Below are 17,284 nucleotides of genomic sequence, written 5' to 3'. Positions count from 1 at the left end.
GGCACTAGCAGCTTTACAAGAACGAGTGGATGCAAGGGATTTTTCGGGTATGGCATTGCGTGCTGATGCCAAGGAGCTAGCGAGATTACAGGGAGAGGTGGCTACCTTGCATGCCGAGTGAGCGACATATCAGGCTCAGGTTGATGAGTATCGCAGGCAGCAAGATATAGCGAGACAGATGGTTACGCCGGGGGCCAGCATGATAGTGATGTAGGAGGTCATCTCAGCCAGGTGATCTGAGGCATGGGTAGTACGAGAGGCAGCCTATTATAGGTCACTGTATCATGATGTTGTACCTGTCGACCAACGGTAGCCTAATTTTGAGAGAGGGGCTAGTTCCTGGACCACGGGTGGCAGAGCTAGATTAGAGCAGTCAGTAGGGCAGAGCCGACCACCTCGAGGGGTCACATAGGAGGAGCAGGACCCTCATAGCATGGCTCCTGAATTTTTTATAGAGATCTGATATTTTGACAGATATGTGCAGATGATGCATTTGTACTATATGATTCTATATGTACTTGGACTATACAGACATTGATTTTTTTGATATATATACATGACATGAGTCGATGATTCTATATGTGTATGAGTGTTTATGATGCATATGTATGGATTTTATGTGATGCTTATGAGACTGACATTTATGATGCAGGATGTGATGTATCTTTTCTATAGATTATATGATGCTTAACATGTGTGATGCAGATTGGCTAGCGATTATGAGACTTATGCATTATGATATGTATGTGCCCCTAAATGTAATGTTAATGCTAAAATGAACTAGACTATCTAATGAGCACTAAGAAATGTGATTTGATGAGTAAACTAATGCAATCTATACTGAACAATTTATGTAACTTAAAAGGATGAAAAATGAATACTCCATCTAAAGATGCAACCTAATGAATATCTACCAAAATCATCGCCCATAAAGATCCAGGAGCATAGCATAGGAGGAGGACATAAATAGAACCTTGTCTCAAGCATGACTCGAATGAAACCCTATATTACATGGACCCTAACTAAGTGAAATCAAGGGATTCTGTTGTGTTTATGTGGAGAGCACACCATTATTTTTATTTTGCAAAAGAGTGTATGCATTATATGCTATAGAAGCATAAATGTTCAAAGCCCCTTTGCGTAATTGCCCCCATTGCGGCAGGCATTAATATCCAAGACATACACACAGTAAAACCATAAAAGACATAAAGAAAATACGACAAACCAAACAAAAGAGACTTCATTACCAAGTAGTCATTTATCTCACAGTTCTTGCCAAGAGCCTTAAGTCTGGAAAAGTGAAAGTCCCCATATTGCCTACAGGAAGGACTCAACCTATGGGGAAATGTTGAATCAAGTGTTTTGTGATAATATGATTGTGTGATTCTGGCAGGGGTTTGTGAAATGAACAAACTTCTTGAATCATAAGCCTCCAAAAAGTGATTTTATGTTTATCCAAGTGTGGTTACTATCGTAAGAATGTGCAATAGAATGCGATTAAACAACCATTTGACAGGAAGCATGCAAAATAGAAATGAAAAATGAGGCCTTGCGGACAAGAGGTCTTTTTTTGGATTTAGCAATAAGCGAAAGACTAAGTACTACTCTGTACAAATGGAAAAGGGAATAATGGTAGGACATGAAAGGAAGGGTTTGGATAGACAATGGATTGGCATTTTTTTTTTTTAAAAAAATATTTTTTTGAGTTTTTTCAGGACTTTTAAAGACTGTACAAGATCTACAAATGCTCAAGCATAAAAGCACTTGAGATGCTAAATATTTATAGGTTCAGGGAGTGGATCACCCTCAAGTGTAGCAATTTGATATGCCCCAGAACCATATTTGGCTGTAACTACGAATGGACCTAGACAATTTGCCTCAAATTTTCCTTTCTTTTCACGGTTCTAGAGATTCTTCATATTATGTTGTAGCACTAAATCACCCACTTCAAATTCTCTCGGCTGGACCCTCTTATTATATTGTAGTTAGAGGCGATGTTGATACACGTGGAGGTGATTAAGGGCATGGAGGCGTCTCTCATCAAGGAGTGCCAACTCTTGCAAGTGAGCAACTCGATATTCTTCATCGGATATGAGGTTTTGTAGAGAGACTCTAAGGGAGGGTAACTCAATCTCAATGAGTAAAATGGCTTCAGAACCATAAATGAGGGAGAACGGAGTGGCTCCTGTGGGGGTGCGAATAGAGGTTCGATAGGCCCAAAGTACGGGAGCAATCTAGAGATGCCAATTACGGCCAGCTGCATCAACATTTTTCTTTGAGATTTTTAGGAGGGTTTTATTTATGGCTTCAGCTTGGCCATTGCCTTGAGGGTAGTATCTGGTGGAGAAATGATGGGTTATTCCAAATTTTTGGCATAACGTGGCTACCTCTTGGTTTTTAAATGGGGTTCCATTATCAGAGATAATATCTTGAGGTATACCAAAGCGGCAAATAATATAGTTTAGGATAAATTTATAAATTTGCTTGCCGGTGATGTAGGTTAAGGGAATGGCTTCAACCCATTTTGTGAAATACTCAGTTGTGGCAATAATATACTTGTGGCCATTAGAGGAATTAGGATACACTTAAAGGGCCATGGTGTGATGGTAGGTTGCAAGTCTTGGGCGGAAGCATGTATCAAATCGCCATGTTGTTGACAAGGGATACATCTTTTCACAAAATAGTATGCATCTACTTCCATAGTGGGCCAATAATAACCTGTCCTAAGAAGCTTTTTCGCTAACGTAAAGCCACTAGAGTGGGCACCACAAATCCCTTAGTCAACCTCTTCTAATGTCATTTTGGCTTCATCTGAATTGAGACATCGGAGGAGGGTTCCATCAAAGTGTTTCCGGAAAAGGGTATCACCTATAATGGTATAGTGAGCGGTTCGGCGAATAAAGGTCTTACTTTGGTTTGGAGTGAGGGTTATGGGAATAGTTTTATGACGTAGGTAGGCAAAAATGTCAGCATACCATGGAGACTCAGGACCAACAATCTCGCACACCACTTCAGAATCATTCTGCTCATAAGCAGGAGTAAAAAGATTCTCAATGAGAAACTCACATTTTGGACTATATTTTGGCATGGCAATCATAGAAGCAATAGTGGCCATTGCATCTGCTACTTTATTGTTAGCCCTTGGAACTTGTTGAAAGACAATTTCTGTAAAGTGTTGCTTAAGATTCTCAACTATTCGGCTGTAGGGCAACAATTTCTCATCTTTGGTGTGATATTCATCAGTCACTTGTTTGATAACCAATTGTGAGTCTCCAAAGACAAGAAGATTCTTAATATTCCATTTAATGGCTTGACGCATTCCTGTCACTAATGCTTCATACTCAGCTATGTTATTTGTACAAGGGAATGAAATTTTGTAGGACTTAGGAATTAAATCCCCTTGTGGTGTTACAAATAAAACTCCTGCCCCTGATCCATTTCGTGTGAAGGATCCATCAAAAAATAGTTTCCATGATATACTAGGGGCTATAGTCATAATGGTATCATCTGGAAAGTCTGCCACAATAGGGTGACTACCTGGAAGAGGTGCTTTAGCTAACTAATCTGCAATGACTTGTCCCTTAATAGCTTTACGATCCTTATACACAATGTCAAATTCACTTAGAATTAAGACCCACTTTGCTACTTGACCAGTGAGGGCTGCTTTTGACAATAGGTATTTGAGTGGATCAATTTTGACAATGAGAAATGTAGTATGATTAAGCATATAATGGCATAGCTTCTGTGTACAAAAGACTACAGCCAAAACATGCTTTTTCAACAGGAGTGTAACTCAGCTCATAACCAACTAGTGTTCGACTGAGGTAATATATGGCTTGTTCATTTCCATTATCATCTAATTGTGCCAAGAGTGCTCCTAAGGCAACGAAAGTAGCCGAAATGTACAAGATCAATGGTTGTCCTGCTACTGGAGGGACTAAGACTGGAGGATTAGTCAAATATGCCTTGATTTGTTCAAATGCTTTTTGGCACAAGCAATCCCATTGAAACTGATTTCCTTTACGAAGAAAATGCTAAAGGGGATGAACTTTATCAGCTAGCTGTGACACAAATCTTCTAATTGATTGTAATCTTCCTTGAAAACTGTGAAGCTCTCTTAATGTGGAAGGAGGAGGCATATCCATGGTGGCCTTTACTTTTGCAAGGTCTACTTCAATTCCTCTTCTAGATACAATGTAACCTAATAATTTACCAGATTTGACCCCAAATACAGACTTTTTTGGATTAAGGCACACTTTGTACTTTTCCAATCTTTCAAAAATAGTAGTAAGGACATCAATGTGGGCTTCTCTACTCTTAGATTTTCCTAAAATGTCATCAACATAGTCCTCCATTATGATGTGTAGAAGGTCATGGAATATGGTAGTCATCGCGCGTTGATATGTGGCACCAGCATTTTTCAAACCAAAGGGCATGACTTGATAAAAAAAGGTTCTCCAAGGCATGATAAATGTCATTTTATGTTGATCTTCTTCTACAATCTTGATTTGGTTATAACCGAAAAATCCATCCATCAAAGACAACATCTCATGTCCAGCCGTCAGATCCACTATGATGTCTACGTTAGGTAGTGGAAAATCATCCTTAGGACATACAAGATTCAAGTCTTGAAAATCAGAACAAACACGAATGCCCCCAGACGCTTTTCCTATCGAAAAAATATTAGAGATCCACTTAGGATAGTCAATGGGTCGAATGAACTTTGCTTCTAGCATCTTTTGTAATTCTTCCTTGACTAGAAGTGCTACCTTAGGATGCATTTTACGCAACTTTTGTTTTACTGGCTTGATTTTGGGATCAACTGTCAAATGATGTACCACTAAATCTATATCCAATCCAGGCATATCCTTATAGTTCCAAGCAAAGTTGATCTTTCCTTTTTTCAAGAATATTGTCATAGCTTTTTGTTCTTCAGGACTCAAGGTGGCAGTAATGTAGGTAATCTATGGATTGTCTTCTGTTCCCAAGTTTACTGGAATAGTGTCTTCATTCAAAATGGATGACTTTTCTGGTGGCAAGGATCTGAATGGAAAATTCAACTCTCCCTCTTCTGGTGCCTCTACAAGGTTTTCACCAGAAGATGTGTCCTTTATTTTCTCTTTTTCATCATCCAAAAGTGCCCTAGAAGGGTTTTCACTAGAGGATGTTTCTTTGATTTTTTTATTTTTATTTTCCTTTTCATTTTTATGACTAAGAGAGTTTATTTGGCTACCAAAGTAGGCTTTTTCATCATATTGGATCTCATGCTCATAATCTCGAAGATTCTTAAGGCCAAAAAGTGCCATCACTGCCTCATCAGACTTACAAATGTCCAGACTTGGTGGCATATCTTGAAGGTCCCAGTCTATCATGTCAGGGTTAGTGAGAGGTAGATCAATGGATGAAAGGTCATTTATGGTAATGGTATGGACATGATTATTTAGGTCATCTTCGACGTATTGGAAAGGCACTTTGAAGAATTCCTCCTCTTCAGTCTCAGATTCGGGTCCAGCCAAATAGTTGTCAGCAAAGGTAACCTTAGGTTTGAGGGAACCCAAACCACGTCTTTTAGGATAGCTATTAGCTTCTAAGGGTTGTCTAATTCCATTTTCATTTGGGCCAAGACCAGTACCATGATATCCCATGCTTTCAACAATGGGAAGTTCTTTGACATATTTGTCCTTAGGAAACTCCACAGGTTCGTCTTTGCCATCATAATATAGCCAATCCAAAATATTATTTTCCATGTGTTCATCACTAAGGAAACCCCAATGTTCAAATTTTTTTTTGTTAACTTGCATGGTGTCCTTATGAGTAGAGGATGGCAATTGTGAAGGCTTTCCAAGGGAACGAGGGGAGAGTGGTAATTGTCCAATACACAAGGCATTTTTGAACTTATACTCTCCCATTCCCAAGTCAGTAAAAGTAGTCTTTTTCCCTATAGTGTTAACTTTAGCATCTTCAACTTTCTCTTTTCCTTTATGGGAATTTGAACTCGCATGGGTTGTTTCTAGTACTGTAGGGGAAGCAGTTTCTTTAATGACAAGAGGCTTAGGTATAACTGCAGAAAACTCACTTATGGAACAAAGATTTGTTGGGGTACCTTCCAATCTTCTACAAAATTCAAAGGGTGTAGGATCCCATGGAATGGTAACTTCTCTTCCTTGGTGCGGGAATTTCAAACATTGGTGATATGTTGAAGGCATTGCTTTGAGAGTGTTTATCCATGGTCTACCAAGCAAGATGTTATATGGCAAATCTAAATCTAGGACATGACATTCAGTATTGATAATGGCTGGTCCAACCTTGAGAGGCAACATAATAACTCCTTTTGATTCTCTTTCTCTTTCATCATATGCCTTTATAGTAATTCTTTTACTAGAATCAAGGTGATCCTCTGGAAGTCCCAGGAAATGAATCATCTTTAATGTACAAAGATTTAAACCGGATCCATTGTCTATGAGGACTCTTTTTATTTTATGTCGTTGTATGAGGACTTCAATATGGAGTGACATATTATGGTTGGGATTGGGAGCTTGGAAATCTTTATCTGTGAAGACCAAATATTGTTGAGCAGCAAGGTTTCCAATTATGGCAGTGAATCAGGCGGCATTAATATTATCAAGGACACAGGACTCTAAAAGGGTCTTTTCCAAGATTTGCTTATGTACAGGCGAGGTGGTAAGAAGCTCAAGGATGGATATTTGTGTAGGAGTCTTACCTAGTTGGGATAATACATCATAGCATGAAGCGGGCCTTTGTGGAGTGGATGGCACAGCAGGCACGTGTGGAGCTGGTGAATTACTGTTATTAGGAGTAGCTACTTGCAAAGTGAGTCTTCCACATTGAGTGGTTGCATCACAATCAGCTACTTGTAAGACAAGGGTATTCACATGAGTGTCTACCCTTTCGATGTGACCACATAAGGAGTCAAAACCACATATATTGTTGGTATCTATTTTACCACACAAGGAGTCAAACCCTAATATGTGGTTAGTAGAGTAATCATAAGGTACAGTGTTTGATGTGGAGGCTTGATTCGTATTATTGCTACCATCGTTGTGATCGGGAAATGGCTTTTGAAATATTTTCAACTTAGCATTCTTAGAGGAAGGACCTCCTTCTACTTCAACTTCTCCATTATCAACAAGGTTTTGGATAAACACCTTGAGTTTGAAACACTTATTGGTATCATGTCCTTTGACGCGATGGTACTTGCAATATTCATTTTCTTGATACCACCTAGGTTTTGGTTGATTTTCATCAAAAGGACATGTATTAGGAAACACCATTAAGTTATGATCTACCACCTTTTGAAAGATTGCTTCCAATGGTTCACGGAAGTTGGTGAATGTCCTATTTCAATCAAAATTACGATTGTAATTATTACGCGAAAAGAATCGAATTTGCTGATTGCCCTGGTTGTCTTGATTTGAGTTATTGTTGTTACGGTTGCGGTAATTATTGTTGCTACCTCCTCGAAGGTTTTTGACATTCATAACACCATTGTGTGTAACACCCCTATTCTTAGACCATGATCTAGGCTTGTTATCATTGTTCGATTCATTATGAGAAGATGAAGAAATATAATGTTTGATGGTGCCTTTTTCTAAAAGTCCACTTTCAATATTTTTACCCTTTTTGATTAGGGTAGGAAAGTCCTCCGGACTCGCCATTTTCAAGTGAAAGGACATTTCAGGTATTAAATTTTTGATAAACATATCTACAAGGTGAGAGTCCTCAATTTTGTATGGCATACGACTACCAAGATGTCTCCATCTTTGCAAGAAATTGGCAAAAGTTTCTCCATTTTGTTGCTTAGTATTACACAAGTCACTTAATGAAACCTGGTTGTCTGTGTTGTATGAGTATTGTGCTATGAACTTATTTGCCAACTCATCGAAGGTAGAATGAGAATCCTTAGGCAAATTTATGTACCACTCAAATGCAAGGCCTCCGAGACTTCGTGCAAAGAGTCTCTTAAGGTAATCATCACTGTATGCCACCTCTTGACACAAAATTTGGAACTCCCTTACATGTGCGACAGGGCATGTTTTTCCCATATATTTGTCAAACTTTGGAATCTCAAAACCAACTGGGAATGGAGTAACAGGAACAAATTTATCAAAAGGAAAAATCTCATCAAGAGACAAGTGTTTTACCCCTTTATTGTTTGTGCTGCGCACCTCATTTTGTAGTTCATGAATCATTTGAGTGAGATGTGTTACTTAAAATTTTGTTTGGGCTTGTGACTGCTGGGGTGGTGGAGTTGCTCCATTTGAACAACCTTGTCGATATGCACTTGTTGCATTTGGTGCCGATGTTGTTACCATGGTCGTAGGCACATGCAACTGAGGTGAAGGTTTAGGCTATGTAGAAAAGACAATTGGTTGAGTTGGTGCTTGACTAATACCAAGGCCTCCTACATTTGAAGTTGTTGAGATGTTTTGTGGAGCATTAGCATATGTGGCAAAATTTGATAGAGCATTGATGAATTATTGAAAGATATCAGGGTTGGTTTGTGGTAAAGTGCTAGATGTGGGCATTGCACTAGTTGTCACCGTAGGTCCTTTTCCTTTGCTTGATGTTGGTATTGCACTTGAACTAGGTGCTAAGGGAGCACCACCTTTCTTGACTTGAGTAAATAGGATGTTCTCATCCAAAATTGTAGGAACGTTAACACCATCCTTGATCAGATTTAAGAATATGTCGGTCTTGTTTGCCTTAATGGATTTCTCCATCATCTCTACATTGTAAGGGTCTGCAAGGAAGGTCTTAACCTCACTAGAAATATCACCAAAACCAATAGGGTCTTCATCTTGGTCTACTTATTCATCATTATCACCTGGATTGCTATTATGAAAAGGTTTTTGTGGCTCTTGGATATTAGGCATACCAAGGTTCGGATTAGAGGGAAACACATCCCCTAATGAAGTTGCAACTGAGGGAGGAAGATTCTCCATTACTGATTGCTTTGTTGATTCCCACAAATGTGTTTTGGGGTTGAATGTAAACATTCCTAATCGTGTGTTTACCATACAAGAATGGACAAATGATGAATGAAGGCTTATGAGAGAAATAGAAAATGAAAATGAGAGCTCTTAACCTTAGATGATTAGTGGGTTAACTACCCAAATTTGAACAAGAGACCTTAGTTTAGCAAAAAAAATGATATTGAAAGATAATAGTATCCTTTTCTTACCAAAGATAGTCAAATATGATCTTGTAGGCAAGATAAGACACCAAATGGATCACTTACTATTTGGAGACTGACTTGTGGTTCCAAATAAACAAGGTAAGGTATTGAGTGGACTGCTTAGTATTTGGAGATTGACCTGTGATCCCAAATAAGTAAGACTTGAGTATCTTTCTCTTACCAAAGATAGTCAAATATGATCTTATAGGCAAGATAGGACACTAAATGGATTGCTTGCGATTTGGAGACTGACTTATGGTCCCAAATAAGAGAATTTGATTAGGAAAAAGTGTTTGCTTATGGATGTAAGGTCTAATGTCACAATAAAAGGATGTTTTTAGGTTTTTAGCTCTCTTAGAAGGAAGTATGAAGATGGAAGAAATGGAAATGAATAAGAAAGATGAATGTATGATGGCCACTTGTACGGTTGATTCAATTTTTGTTTACAGGAAATAAGAACCTTGGGTTTACACCTAGGAAAGTAGACCAATTTCAAAGTTTTTCGTTATAGGTGATCCTATCGTAGTAGTCTTGCCTAGCTTCTTCTTTTTGAATGTCCTTGATTGCATAGCTGAATTGTTTGTCACCGTGGTTTAGTCTCTTCCTTTCTTTGTAGACAGGGAGTTTGGACAATTTCACTTTCTTATGCTTGGTTTGGTTGACTTTTTTGGTCATGGCAAGAACAAAACAAGACTCAAACTTTTTGACATCAAAAATAAACTCAACCAAAACTCAAAATGTGACTCTAGTGCAAAAACTTCCCAAAAGATGACTGTGAGTCAAAGAGACCTCACCTAACCTATCTTACTGCAAAGGTTCCCTCACAATTTCACTCATTTTTTGGCTTGTTTGAAGTTTTTGTTTTGTTTTTTTTTTTTTTTTGATTTTTTTGATTTTTTGATTTTTTTGAACAAACACACCAAACACAACAACAATCCTAATAAGGCTGATACTAGGTTGTACAAGGCTTAGCTAAAGGGCGTCCTCGATATACACTAGGTACGTGAGGCCCAATTCTGTAGATGAAAGGAAATACTGCCACACAGCCGGGGGGAAACGGTAACCCAATCTCCTCCTTCACTTCCCAAAGGTATAAAGTTCTTTGGGGCTTAGCCAAGAGTGACAATATTTACACTTCCAAGAGAGGTTTCTTTCGATTCACCTCCTGATTTTTATACTCCGCCAGAACACTGGAGTTGAGGTCATCCCAAGGGGTGATGAAATCTTCAAGCAGGCCTCCCAATAAAATGAAAAACAAATCCACTTATTTCTTGTGCACCCAAGGTCGCCCAAAGGTGTGAGGGGAGATAATACGTAAGTGGACTTGGGGTTTTTAAGACACTTGTTCGTTATCCACAAAATTTTTAAGTTTGCTACTCTAATTGAAGACACGCGTGTTTAGAGCATACAAGGTTCTTTCCAACTTTAAATAGTAGAAAATAAAGTACTAAAAGAAAATGCTGAAAATGAAAATGCTGAAACGAAAATGCTGAAATGAAAATGCTGAAAGGAAGTTAATTTTCCTTAAGGCTTTGAATGTGAGTTCATTTTAAAGCCATAATCCAAATGTGCTCTATATTAAATGTTCCCATTTAAAACGCTCCAATTTCAAATGTGACCTAGTTTCTTTTGCACTTTAGTTCATCCTCTAACACAAATCCTCGACCTGCAAACTCACAAAATGCTTAAGAAAACCATTAACCATTAGTTTAAATCTTGACAGTCGCAGATGCCAATAATCGGAGACACTAAAACACAAAGACGAAAAATAACAGAACATAGACACCAAAACACCGAGCGCAGATGATAAAGTGCAGAGCACAGACACTAAAATGAAAATTGCAGACGCTAAAATGAAAATCGAAGACACCAATTTAAGATCGCAGATGATAGATCACAGAGCAGAAACGACAGAGAAATAAGCGCAGATGACAAAACCCTAATGCAGACGACAGAATAAGTAATACACAGACACAAAAAGAAAAGAACTTGATTTTTTTTCGGCGGCGGTGCAGACGCTTGTTTTCGGAGATGCTAATATGCGTAGACGCACAACGCAGATGACACTGCGACTATCAGAGATGACAAAACGCTAATCTGAACTGCAAAAAATTGTATTAGTTGACTTCTGAAGTGAGATCAGGGACGTGGGTCCCACCAGCCGTGCCAAAAATGTGTGCTAAAAAAATGTGCAAATTGCTAGAAGCCAAAGGAATTAAGCTATTTAAAAAAAAAATTCACAAAAGCAACCAACAAACAAAAATTCCAACCACCTCTAATACTCAACAAGGGCAGCTATGTGTAGCCATTGTTGGTGTATATCTGATGGAGGGTGTGTTTGGTATGCTCTCACAAACACAACAATAAGTAAATCCCTTGTGTGGAAGTGCAAATGTGAGTGTGAGTGCAAAGTGAATGTGCAATATGATCCTAGACTATATGAAAAGAAGAATATTTTCAAAATATGACTATGGAGGAAGTCACACTCAAAGGTATTCTATAATTAAATGAACATGAAATGATGAAAACTACCTATGAATGCAAGGTATAACTAGAATGAAATCTAAAACTAGAATGTAAACTAAATATGCAAGATGTAAGCTATAACTAGAATGAAAGCTAAACTAGAATGTAAACTAAATATGCATGCACAACAAAGACTAAGATGCAATACCAAATATAAATCTTACCAACTATCAAATCACTAAGATGCAGCCTATGAACTCCATATGAAAATGTACCTATAATGCAAGCTCTCAATGTGGTAATTCTAGACTCAAAGCGACGGCGTATCAATGCAATCCAATAATCCTCTATATGCAATGCTTGAGACAAGGCTTCTATTTAAAGACTCTCAGGAAACATCTAGAGGGTGTCTAGAAGATAAGGATAAGGATAAAGATAAGGATTAAGCACCTTATCTCCTTATCTCATATCCTTAATTGGGAGGATAAAATGATGAGGTGGCACATGTGTGTAGAAAGTTCTCAAGTTTTTGACACCATGTGCTTAAAAAGAAATGCAAACCCTTATGATGACAACTCATAAGAGTACACATACTCTTAGGCTTACAGATTAGGACAAAAATTAAATTAAATGAAATTTAATTTAATTTAGGTCTAGAAGAAATTAATAGGATATGGAGGATTTAAATAAATAAAATTTATTTAAAAAAGGGAATAAATGGAGAATCATGTGTTAAATTAAATTTAACAAATTAAGGCTAAGAAGTATTTAAATTAAATTTAAATACTTAGGCCAAAAGTGAACCTATTTAATTAAAATAATTTTAATTAAATAAGTAGAAGAATGTGAGCATTATTAATTAAATTAATAAAGTCATTCAAGACAATTTTTAGTGTAAACAGATCCACCTGAGGATTTTCTACGAGTTTCCTCACTTAAAATAACACTGATCACATCATCATATTTTAGGGTACTAGATCTAGGAATAGAATTACTCATCACCATTACCAAGACATTCCAGATTTCAGGCAAAGAACACAAAATCAAGAGAGCCCTAATTTCTTCATCAAAATTGATACCCACAGAAGATAATTGACTAGTAATAGTATTAAACTCATTTAAATGATCTGCAACAGATCCACCTTTTGCCATTTTCATATTAAATAAACACTTCATGAGAAATACCTTATTTGAAGCGGAGGGCTTTTCATACAGTGTCGCTAGGGTTTTCATCAAATCTTCTATCGTCTTTGCTTTTGTAATATTAAATGCCACCGATGGTGCCAAGCATAACCGAATGCTTTCGAGTGCCTTTCTATCCAAAAGATCCCATTCAGCCTCTGACATAGTTCCCTAATTCTTGGCTTTTCCTTCCAACGGCTTCCATAAATCCTTCTGATATAAATAGTCTTCCATTTGCATCTTCCATAACTGGAAGTTCTACCCATTAAACCTGTCAACCCTCAACTTACCCTCATCTTCCATCGCTCCCACTCAACTGTGAGACTCCCACTTAACTGTGAGAGTTTCCTGCAGAGGATAACTAAAAGACAACCTTGCCCTGATACCACTTGTTAGGATAAACCATGGATAGAAATAAAAACTACATGCAAATATAACCAATAACATAAAAATAATAGAACACACAGAAATGAACACAAGGCACAAAGATTTAACGTGGTTCACCCAATCCCTGGGCTACATCCACCAAACAGCAAGTCCGATCTTATTACAATCTAGTGATTACAACTTGATTACAATCCGTAATCCCTTACAGCTCAATATCGCCACAAGAACCAATTTCTTGTCACAACATTATGAAAAATACCCAACCCTAAGCCCTTTTATACAAGTATTAAACCGCTTTAGGGTTATATCATGTCAGCGGCCATAATATGTCATCTACCATGTCGGCTACTGCCCACTATTTATGAATTATGTACAGTACTTTCCTGATCAGTCACCACAATCTAACACTAGGTTTTGTTCTTCTTTGTTTGATCAATCTCTTCTTCCATAGCTTTATACCAATCACCATCTTGTAATGTATCATACACTATTTTAGGTTAAAATTTACTTAACAGACATGATTCATTTCTTAGTATATTCCTTATCATTGGTCTTGCATCTTTGTCACCAATTATCTATTCAGCAAGGTGATGCCTCTTCACATATTTGGACAATCTTGGTTCTGTCCTTGTTTCCATATTTGATCTTTCAGATTCATTATTACTATGCACTTCATTGTCAAGTAGTTCTACATTTCTATCATGTGTACTGATTTCAGAGTCAGAATGAGTATTTCCTTCATTCTGCAACTTGGTTTCTGAATGCAGCTTGACATTCACTAGTTGTGACTCAACTAAGACTAAAACTTGCTGTTGAATACCAATTTGATTGATAGTATCCTTGTCAATAGGCATTCCTTCATAAGAATACACAAATGTTCTATAGTCATCCATTTTCTTTGGTTTTTCAATTTCGACATATGCATGCTCATCAAAGTTTACATTTGCACTTTCCACAATTTTGTAAGTGTTAGTATTTAAACACTTATATGCTTAATTTCTAGTGGAGTAACCAAGGAATATGCCTTCATCACTTTTTGCATCAAATTTTCCATTTCTAGCATCTTTAAGGATAAAGCACTTGCAACCAAATACTTTGAAATGCTTTATATTGGGCGAGTGACCATACCATAATTCAAAAGGTGTTGCATTAGTACCTTTCTTGACTTGTACTCGATTCAATGTATGAACAGCCATACTTACAGCTTCTCTCCAATATTTTAGAGTAACGGTCTTTTCCATCATTAATGTTTTGGAACAGTCAATCACATATCTATTTCTTTTCTTAGCAATTCCATTCTATGGGGGAGTTTTAGGATCTGATGTTTGTCTCTTGATTCCTCTATCTTTGCAGAATATCTCAAATTCATTTGATGTGAATTCACCACCTCTATCTAATCTCAGGCATTTCAAACTCTTTCCTATTTCTTTTTCAACTCTAGCCACATACCACTTAAACATTTGAAAAGCATCATATTTTTGTTTTAAGAACATAATAGTCATCATCCTAGAATAATCATCAACAAACAACATTATCTATTTATCTCCTTTGTAGCTTTGTACTTCTATTGGTCCACATAAGTCAGTATGAACTAACTCAAGTACTTCTTTAGATGTATAATTTTTACTCTTGAAACTTGACTTGGTTATCTTTCCTAGCTGACATTGTTTGCATAGGATATTGTTAGGATTTTTCAGTTTAGGTAAACCTCTGACTTTCTTTATTTTACTGATATTGACCAGATTATCAAAGTTGACATGACATAGCCTTCTATGCCATAACCACACATCATCAAATTTTGCAACAAGACAAGAAGTATTTTCCAAATCAAGATAAAATAGATTACTTCTTGTTTGATCTCCTTTTCCTATCAATCTACCATCAGTATCATAGATTTTTGCAATTTTATTTCCAAATTCTACTTTGCACCCTACATTACCTAACTGTGAGACACTTAGCAAATTGTAGTCTAGTCCTTCAACATAATATGCATTATCACATGAAATTTTCTCTATAGGCTTAATCGAACCTTTTCCTTTGATTTGACATGGAGCATCATTACCAAATCAAACAATATTTCCATCATACTAAGTAAACTTAACAAACTTACTTTTGTCTCCTGTCATGTGATGTGAGCATCCGCTATCTATGATCCATCTGTCATTCTTGTTCATACATGTTACGAGTGTTGTAGGCTCTTCTCCATTAGATTGGTCCTTCATGGCCACATAAACAACTTCATCATCATTATTATTAGAATCTTCTCCAACTTCTTGCCTTTGTCTTTGTAATCTCTCTTATCATATTCTCTTCTATTTTTTTACTTGTTTCCTTCCTTGTATTCCTTTTTCTGTGTACACTTTGCAGCAATATGTCCTACTTCATTACAATTGAAACAAATGATAGGCAACTTACCTTTGAATTTTCCTTTACCTCTGTGAAATCTTCTAGCTAGTAAAGCTTCTAATTGATCCACATCTTCCTCATTAGTGATACTGTCACTAGATACATATTTCATCTTCCTTCCCTTCTTTGATTTCACCTAATCAACATCTTTCAATGATAGCTTGGCCATAAAAGCAGATTCAACATTCTCAGGTCTATAGTTGTCAAAGTTAGATAACTCAAATGTAGTGAGTCTACCCACTATACCTTCAAAACTTAGATTGTTTCTTGGCACACATCTTAGCTCTTGTATAGCTGATACTCTAATAGCATAGATAGGTAGCAAGGTTCTTAAAAACTTACTATTAATAGTATCATCATCTAATTGACCATTCAAACATCTTATTGCACTAACCACTTCCTTTATTCTAGAGGCATACTTAACAACATTCTCACTTTCTTCCATTTTCATATCATCAAACTTTTGTCTGAGGCTTTCTCTTTTTGCTCTTTGGACATTTTGATCTCCTCCATAAATGTCTAATAGGGCTTTCCACATCTTTAATGTAGTGTCACATCCTTTGATATCATCGAATTCAGCATAGTTGAGTGCAGAAGTAATTTCCAGCATTGTCTAATTATGTTCATGTTTATTTTTCAAATCTTCTGCAGTAAGAGTACTAGTTGGATCAACATGTTTAGTAACAATTGAATTTTGGGCATAATCTCCTATGGATCCAATATGTAGCTTCATTAAGCTTTTCTATGCAACAAAATTGTCTTTGTTGAGCTTGGGAACTTCTTGCTTAGGCATTTTGATATTTTATGCTTCTAGTCCCTTCAAACTAAGTTAGTAGCAATGCTCTGATACCAATTGTTATAATTCTTTAGACTAACTAAGACGGGGGGGGCGGGGGGTGAATCAATTATCCAAGGTCCAATGCCACTTTTTCTCCAAATCCTTAATAGCACATAACTAAAACTATCATGCATGCAATTTGAACATTTAAACAACTATGAAAAGTAAACATGCATCACACCCTAACACTAAGAATTTGATAACCTAGAAACCCTTCAAGAATAAGAAGGTAAAACTGGAGTGGGGATGATACCCACAAAATAATTGCACAATTGGTTTCAACCACTTCTGATGGTCTACCTTGTTAAAGACCTACCCTGTTAAAGGCTACAACACATCGTTAAGTGTGACCTTGTTAGAGGATTCCACCATACTGTTAGGAATGGGCCTGGTTAAAGGACTTTGGAATATTCACTTGGAATGTCACCCTATTAAAGGATTTACAACATGGCTATTAAACCAACCTAAGTCCATAGGATTTATCTTAACTGTTACAATTGCTAGAGAGTAACAATAATGACTTTTGATTTGATACAACTTACAACATATCTTGCAGATTATAGATCACACTTTGGTTTAATCCTTTGCTTGGCTTTAATCACTATAGCTCTGAAAGCTTGTCATCTCAAGCTTTGTCACCTTTAGTCTTCTTACTCATCTTAACAATACAATCATATCTATGGTCACCTATCGAAGCAAAGTATCTATGCTCTCTTCTACCTTTCAACCTTCTTTAGCACTTCATAATTTCATGCTTGACCACCACACTTTGCTTCGTGACCTTATGACTCCTTAAATAGAAATTTGGA

Source organism: Cupressus sempervirens, chromosome 3 (assembly GCF_028749045.1).
Source record: "Cupressus sempervirens isolate cs-2001-9-10 chromosome 3, ASM2874904v1, whole genome shotgun sequence".
NCBI classification, from domain to species: domain Eukaryota; kingdom Viridiplantae; phylum Streptophyta; class Pinopsida; order Cupressales; family Cupressaceae; genus Cupressus; species Cupressus sempervirens.
The sequence above is the reverse complement of the archived record's forward strand: the minus strand, read 5'-3'. Positions refer to the sequence as shown.